The 8,597-nt window shown below is 46.4% G+C and overlaps 1 non-coding gene across 1 annotated transcript; it reads left to right on the top strand.

The window, feature by feature from the left end:
- Nucleotides 1-361: 361 nt before the first annotated feature.
- Nucleotides 362-436, top strand: Trnai-uau (transfer RNA isoleucine (anticodon UAU)). Its single transcript has one exon. It is a non-coding gene; the product is annotated as a tRNA-Ile (tRNA).
- Nucleotides 437-8,597: the final 8,161 nt, after the last annotated feature.

The following is an 8,597-nucleotide window of genomic DNA, read 5'->3' as shown; positions in this document are numbered from 1 at the left end:
ATAATATTGTCCTCAAGTACATCGCCCTTGTATAGAACCTCTATATACTCCTTCCACCTTTCTTCTTTCCCTTCTTTGCTTAGAACTGGGTTTCCATCAAAGCTCTTGATATTCATGCAAGTGGTTCTCCTTTCTCCAAAGGTTTCTTTAATTTTCCTGTAGGCAGTATGTATCTTACCTCTCGTGATGTAAGCCTCTACATCCTCACATTTGTCCTCCAGCCATCGCTGCTTAGCCATTTTGCACTTGAAGTCGATATCATTTTTGAGACGTTTGTATTCCTTGTGGACATACAAGGTGAGAATGTGGGTCTAGCGGGAGGCGTGGGTGAGATAGTCCCTGCAGCCATGCTATCCTTTGTGCGCTCGATGGCTCAGATGGATAGAGCGTCTGCCATATAAGCAGGAGATCCCGGGTTCGAGTCCCGGTCGGGGTACACATTTTCACCTGTCCCCATTGATATACAGGGTGTCACCTAACGTTACCGCTGGATATATTTCGTATACCACATCAAATACTGACGAACCGATTCCACAGACCGAACGTGAGGAGAGGGGCTAGTGTAATTGTTTAATACAAACCATACAAAAATGCACGGAAGTATGTTTTTTAACACAAACCTACGTTTTTTAAATTGAACCACGTTATTTTTGTTAGCAGATCTGAACGTATAAACAAATACGTAATCAGTGCCGTTTGTTGCATTGTAAAATGTTAATTACATCCGGAGATGTTGTAACCTAAATTTGACGTTTGAGTACCACTCCTCCGCTGTTCGATCGTGTGTATCAGAGTGCACCGAATTACGTAGGGATCCAAAGGGAACGGTGATGGACCTTAGGTAAAGAAGAGACTGGAACAGCACATTACGTCCACATGCTAAGACCTTTGTATTGGTCTTTTTCACTGACGCACATGTACATTACCATGACGTGGAGGACGCATAAATTGGCCATCCCGTTCTCCTGATCTTACACCTCTGGACTTCTTTCTGTGGGGTACGTTAAAGGAGAATGTGTACCGTGATGTGCCTACAACCCCAGAGGATATGAAACAACGTATTGTGGCAGCCAGCGGCGACATTACACCAGATGTACTGCGGCGTGTACGACATTCATTACGCCAGAGATTGCAATTGTGTGCAGCAACTGATGGCCACCACATTGAACATCTACTGGCCTGACATGTCGGGACACACTCTATTCCACTCCGTAATTGAAAACGGAAACCACGTGTATACGTGTACCTCACCCCTCATGGTAATGTACATGTGCGTCAGTGAAAAAGACCAATACAAAGGTGTTAGCATGTGGACGTAATGTGCTGTTCCAGTCTCTTCTGTACCTAAGGTCCATCACCGTTCCCTTTGGATCCCTACGTGATTCGGTGCTCTCCGATACACACGATCGAACAGCGGAGGAGTGGTACTCAAGCGTCAACTTTAGGTTACAATATCTCCGGAAGTAATTAACATTTTACAATGCAACAAACGGCACTGATTAAGTACTTGTTTATACAGGGTGTTTCAAAAATGACCGGTATATTTGAAACGGCAATACAAACTAAACGAGCAGCGATAGAAATACACCGTTTGTTGCAATATGCTTGGGACAACAGTACATTTTCAGGCAGACAAACTTTCGAAATTACAGTAGTTACAATTGTCAACAACAGATGGCGTTGCGGCCTGGGAAACTCTATAGTACGATATTTTCCACATATCCACCATGCGTAGCAATAATATGGCGTAGTCTCTGAATGAAATTACCCGAAACCTTTGACAACGTGTCTGGCGGAATGGCTTCACATGCACATGAGATGTACTGCTTCAGCTGTTCAATTGTTTCTGGATTCTGGCGGTACACCTGGTCTTTCAAGTGTCCCCACAGAAAGAAGTCACAGGGGTTCATGTCTGGCGAATAGGGAGGCCAATCCACGCCGCCTCCTGTATGTTTCGGATAGCCCAAAGCAATCACACGATCATCGAAATATTCATTCAGGAAATTAAAGACGTCGGCCGTGCGATGTGGCCGGGCACCATCTTGCATAAACCACGAGGTGTTCGCAGTGTCGTCTAAGGCAGTTTGTACCGCCACAAATTCACGAAGAATGTCCAGATAGCGTGATGCAGTAATCGTTTCGGATCTGAAAAATGGGCCAATGATTCGTTTGGAAGAAATGGCGGCCCAGACCAGTACTTTTTGAGGATGCAGGGACGATGGGACTGCAACATGGGGCTTTTCGGTTCCCCATATGCGCCAGTTCTGTTTATTGACGAAGCCGTCCAGGTAAAAATAAGCTTCGTCAGTAAACCAAATGCTGCTCACATGCATATCGCCGTCATCAATCCTGTGCACTATATCGTTAGCGAATGTCTCTCGTGCAGCAATGGTAGCGGCGCTGAGGGGTTGCCGCGTTTGAATTTTGTATGGATAGAGGTGTAAACTCTGGCGCATGAGACGATACGTGGACGTTGGCGTCATTTGGACCGCAGCTGCAACACGGCGAACGGAAACCTGAGGCCGCTGTTGGATCACCTGCTGCACTAGCTGCGCGTTGCCCTCTGTGGTTGCCGTACGTGGTCGCCCTATCTTTCCAGCACGTTCATCCGTCACGTTCCCAGTCCGTTGAAATTTTGCAAACAGATCCTTTATTGTATCGCTTTTCGGTCCTTTGGTTACATTAAACCTCCGTTGAAAACTTTGTCTTGTTGCAACAACACTGTGTTCTAGGCGGTGGAATTCCAACACCAGAAAAATCCTCTGTTCTAAGGAATAAACCATGTTGTCCACAGCACACTTGCACGTTGTGAACAGCACACGCTTACAGCAGAAAGACGACGTACAGAATGGCGCACCCACAGACTGCGTTGTCTTCTATATCTTTCACATCACTTGCAGCGCCATCTGTTGTTGAAAATTGTAACTACTGTAATTTCGAAAGTTTGTCCGCCTGAAAATGTACTGTTGTCCCAAGCATATTGCAACAAACGGTGTATTTCTATCGCTGCTCGTTTAGTTTTTGTTGCCGTTTCAAATATACCGGTCATTTTTGAAACACCCTGTATGTTCAGATGGGCTAACAAAACTAACGAGGTTCCATTTTAAAAACCGTAGGTTTGTGTTAAAAAACATACTTCCGTGCATTTTTTTATGGTTTGTATTAACCAGTTATACTAGCCCCTCTCCTCACGTTCGGTCTGTGGAATCGATTCGTCAGTATTTGATGTGGTTTACGAAATATATCCAGCGGTAATGTTAGGTGACTCACCCTGTATATCAACGCCCGCCAGCAGCTGAAGGTATTAATATAATTCTGATGCCTGATTTACGTCCTCGCCAACCAGCGGAGAGGGCCAAATCCACTCCCGATGCTGCAACTGCGGCTCTGAGCGAGGCTGATCGCATTACTTTACTGCAGCAGCAGATAAGTACCCTGCCACTTGAAAAATAGAGCTAAAGAAGCGGATCTACGCGATAACTAGCGAACATGAAGCCAGAGCTGCTGAAAATGCGGCTACTGTGGGCAATTCAAGAGGCCGTAAAGTTGAAACAGAAAAAATCAGTATCAGATGTAGTCAGTACGCTTCCACCCGTAACTTTTGTACCGCCTTTTGTTGGAGATCCAGGCGAAAATGTAACAGCATTTTTGCAAAACTTCAAGGACATCAGACGTACAGACGTATATGCGCATGGCCAGAGAATTTTTTGTTAAATGTCACCAAGCTGAAGTTTTTGGGCGATGTGCCAACTTGTGTTGAATCAGTAGACGCGTTACGGTCAGCACCCACTTTTCAATTATTGTCAAACGGATTAGCAAATCGCTACTCCGAAAGGCGTGGTGTTAGCTTTTACCGTGATCGGTTGTCCACCCTTAATCAGGAGAGTGGGAAGGACTTTGAAGCATTTTCGGACAGAATTTGGGCAGCAGCCTGTCGCACATACATCCTGGGAAGGGATAATATACGTAATGAAGTGTTAATTGAAGATGCTTAAGCGAGAGCAATTGATGTACTCACACGCGGAATAAATCCACATATAGGAAGTGAGGTAAGGATAGCCTCCCCTACCTCCTTACATGAAGCAGTCAGAGCTGCTCTATTACGCGAGGAAGCGGGAAGATTTTAATCCACCACCGCGCACGCCAGCGAAGCGCGATGTGTGTTCGCTAAATGAAGAATACTCAGTATTGTAGAACACTCACAAGGGAACCTCCCCATCGCACCCCCCTCAGATTTAGTTGTAAGTTGGCACAGTGGATAGGTCTTGAAAAACTGAACAAACATCAATCGAGAAAACAGGAAGAAGTTGTGTGGAACTATGAAAAAATGTCTAAGATAAGCAACATCAAGGATAACAAAATCACAGGAGCGTCGTGGTCCCGTGGTTAGTGTGAGCAGCTGCGGAACGAGAGGTCCTTGGTTCAAGTCTTCCCTCGAGTGAAAAGTTTAATTTTTTATTTTCAGTTTATGTGACAAACTATTATGTTTTCATCAGTGTTTTGGGAGTGATTATCACATCCACAAGAAAACCTAAATCGGGGAAGGTAGAAGAATCTTTTTACCCATTCGCCAAGTGTACAAGTTGGGTGGGAAAACAACAAATTCCTGTCATGTGACACACATGCCGTCACCAGTGTTGTATACAATATATCAGACGTGTTTTTCTGTGGAGGAATCGGTTGACCTATGACCTTGCGATCAAATGTTTTCGGTTCCCATTGGAGAGGCACGTCCTTTCGTCTACTAATCGCACGGTTTTGCTGTGCGGTCGCAAAACACAGACACTAAACTTATTACAGTGAACAGAGACGTCAGTGAACGAACGGACAGATCATAACTTTGCGAAAATAAAATTTTTCACTCGAGGGAAGGCTTGAACCAAAGACCTCTCGCTCCGAATCTGCTCACGCTAACCACGAGACCACGGCGCTACTGTGCCTACGCAATCCATGATGTTGCACATGGACTACTCTTTTTGTATATTTTGCTTATTTTTTCATAGTTATATACAACTTCTTCCTGTTTTCTCGATTGATGTGTGTTCAGTTTTTCAAGGTCTAACCACTGTGCCAACTTACAACTAAATATAAGGGGGGGTGCGATGGGGAGGTTCCCTTGTCAGTATAATGGCGTTGATTGAAACTGAACTACACTTCTCGAACAACCACTATAAACACACAAAACAAATAACTGGTTGACGACTATTCATGAAGAGCGTCGGTGAGCTCCGTCGGAGCTGGTTCCAGCTCGGTGAGGAACTGTCTGTACTGCTTTTTTTTTCTTTATTGTAATTTTAAGCACCTCATACAGGCTGGCTGTCAGCAGCATATTACGCCGCTCTTCAGCCTTAAGTGGTACAATCATATGACATATAGGTGACACAGACAATACAATGAAAATGGCGGGCAAAAAAGGTAGAGACAAAAAAACAACAAAGATGAAGCCGATCACGCTGGACGATAAAAGCACTAACACTTGTTGACACGGCGCACATAACACGGAGGACTGCGACGGCACATGTGAACAATGGAGGTGTAACTGCGAAAGAACGCTAAACACAAAACTAAGGCACACACACGAGACACTGATGGCGACGATCTCCAGCGCGCAAATGTTCACTATGTGTGTGCGAGTCCGGGGACCTGCCAAGAGAGGAGGAGGAGGAAGGGGAGTGGGAGAGCGATAGGGGAGAGCAGAGATGCCACGGGCAGGGGAGATACGTGGAGGGAGGAAGGGGGAGAGGGGAAGCCCGGGGGAAGAGGGGTGGAGGGAGTGGACGGGGGAAAAGGAAAGAGAAGGGAAGGGAAGAGAAGGGAGGGAGGGTGCCTAAAGGAAAGGACACCGGAAGTGAGGGGTGAAGCAGGGTCAAAGTTGATAGGAGGGGTAGATGGAGGGGAGGAGGCCATCATCAGGGAGGGGGAGCTGATGGAAGCCACCTTGGGAGAGGGTAAGGAGGGTGGGGAGATGGAGACCGGGTGGGATGTGGGAGTACAGGCGCGGTAGTGGGCGGGGGTGGGAGAGGATCGGGGAGACTAGTGGGTGAGGAGGATCGAGTTTACGGGAGGTGTACAGGATCCGTATCCTTTCAAGGAAAAGGAGGAGGTGAGGGAAGGGGATGAGATCGTACAGGATCCGCGTGGTGGAGGGGAGACGGATGCGATATGCGAGGCGGAGAGCATGGCGTTCAAGGATTTGGAGGGATTTATAAAAGGTAGGGGGGCGGAGATCCAAGCCGGATGGGCGTAACAAAGGACAGGGCGGATGAGGGATTTATAGGTGTGGAGGATGGTGGAGGGGTCCAGACCCCACGTACGCCCGGAGAGGAGCTTGAGGAGACTGAGTCGGGAGTGTGCCTTGGCTTGGATTGTCCGGAGGTGGGAAGTCCAGGAGAGGCGACGGTCGAGGGTGACGCCAAGGTACTTAAGGGTGGGAGTGAGGGCGATAGGACGGCCATAGATGGTGGTATAGAAATCAAGGAGGCGGAAGGAAGGGTGGTTTTGCCTACAATGATCGCCTGGGTTTTGGAGGGATTAACCTTGAGGCTGTACTGCTGCTGCGCTGGCCTTATAAAGCCGGCGGAGGCCGGCGGAGTACTCCAACTTTCCCTGTGTCTGTGAGGCGACCTCTGCAGAAAAAGGTTCACATTAGTCTCTAGCAAGTTCTGTTTGTTTTGAGGAATGGTTTTCCTCTTGGTTGCGCCTGCAAGTGCTTGTGTATGTTATATGGCACACAGGGGTGTCTTGAGTGTAGTCTGCCTGGCAGGGGCCGTCTGTGGCAGACCTAACACGGATTATCAGAGATGCGGGAAACCCAACTATTTGGGCGAGCGCTGGTAGGCTTCCTGTTGTAAGAAATGCCATACCGTCGGACACGAACAGGATCGTTGTCCTCAAAATAAGGGACTGAATTACCCCAAGAAGAACGTGCCAGCAGGAAACAAAAAAAAAAAAAAGCATAATCAGTGAAACAGTAGTACTACTCCGCGGGGTAATGAGCGTGGGGCAGGTTCTGCCATCCACCCTTTACCCCCAATGAAATACATGAACCCTATAAAAAGGGGAGAACCCACTGCTTTGGCAAATTTAGTTTTAGAGGGGAAGCTCAGAGGGAAGACTGTCAAAATTCTTGTAGATACAGGAGCTCAGATTAATGCTCTTTTTGTTTCTATTAATGACTGGCATGTGCTAAAACCACCACACTACAATATAAGTGGACTTGTAGATGAAATGATTTTTCCTGCAGGTACTTGTACAACAGACCTACACAATGAAGGGAAAAAATATGTCTTTGATATGGAGGTAGTGTGGAAGCGCAGATGAGATTTTGATATCATCCTGGGGGACGATGTCCTAACACGCTACACACTGCGACAGATTACAGGACGCACACAGTTCGGTTCAGTCACACACACCGCTGTCCTGACAGTGAGCGTGTGTCTCATTCGCGAGGAACCTCTGAAGGGACGCCTAGAACCACGTAAATTGGCGTTGAAAACAGTCGCACCTGTAACAGTTAGCGCTGGAAAAGGAAAAGCTCTCTGGATTGAAGTCAAAGACTGGAGACCGCCGAGATCAGAATTTCTGGCCGACCCGCTCGCCCAGAACGACTTTCTCGACAGGCTGCAAATCCATGTTAAGGGAGGCCTAAGTAGACCCGAGCCAAAAGGGAACAAGTTTCAAATCCTTGTGTGTGTTGGAAATTTTGGACAACGGGATGTAGAAATCCCACGTGGCACAATAATAACCAATGGTGAAGAAGTCACGCAAATGGAAGTTTCGTACCAGAAACAGTGTGAAGAGGAAAGACGTGAGCAGTTACCTGTGAGGAAGGTTTGCGCTTTAGCACCATCATTAAGAAATCAGTTGAAAGAGAGGTGGCACATTTGCCGAAATCTGAGCAAAATCTATTATATTCAGTTTTAGAGGACTATGCGTGGTTATTCAAGGAAAGGCAATACTTGCAAGCAACTGACCTCATACAACATGCAATTCCCACGGGAGACGCTAGACCAATAGCGTAGAAGCCGTATCTTCTACCCCATCAATTACAATCCGTTGTTTAAGATACGATTCAACAGCAATTGGTTGCAGGGATAATTCAATTCTTTGCAAGCCCTTGGGCCAGCCCAATTGTAATCGTGCCAAAAAACTCAATCAATGGGGAAAAAGCCTATAGTCTACGTGTCGATATGAGAGAGGTAAACAAGGTTACCGCTGCCACAAATCGACGAGACCTCAGACAGGTTAGGAAGTTGAAATTACTTTACGACCCTTGACATACGTTCTGGATATCATCAGATTCCGCTTGCACCATAGGATAGGCCTAAAACTGCTTTTTTGGTCTCATCTGGATTGTTTGTATTCTTACGCATGCCTTTTGGTTTAAGGAATGCGCCTGCCACTTTTCAAAGATTTGCCGACTAGTTGTTGAGAGGCTTAAAGTCTACTGTGTGTCTTGTGCATCTTGACGACATCATAATTTTTGCAAAAACAATGGAAGATCATTCTGAAAGATTAAGAAATGTAATGTCTAGATTTCAATATGCACACTTGAGATTAAAAGTAGAAAAATGTCCTTTAACACAGTCACAGTTTCA

The sequence above is a fragment of the Schistocerca nitens genome, chromosome 3, assembly GCF_023898315.1.
Source record: "Schistocerca nitens isolate TAMUIC-IGC-003100 chromosome 3, iqSchNite1.1, whole genome shotgun sequence".
Lineage (NCBI taxonomy): Eukaryota > Metazoa > Arthropoda > Insecta > Orthoptera > Acrididae > Schistocerca > Schistocerca nitens.
Note: the sequence above shows the minus strand (reverse complement) of the source record. Positions and strands in the feature narration are given on the sequence as shown.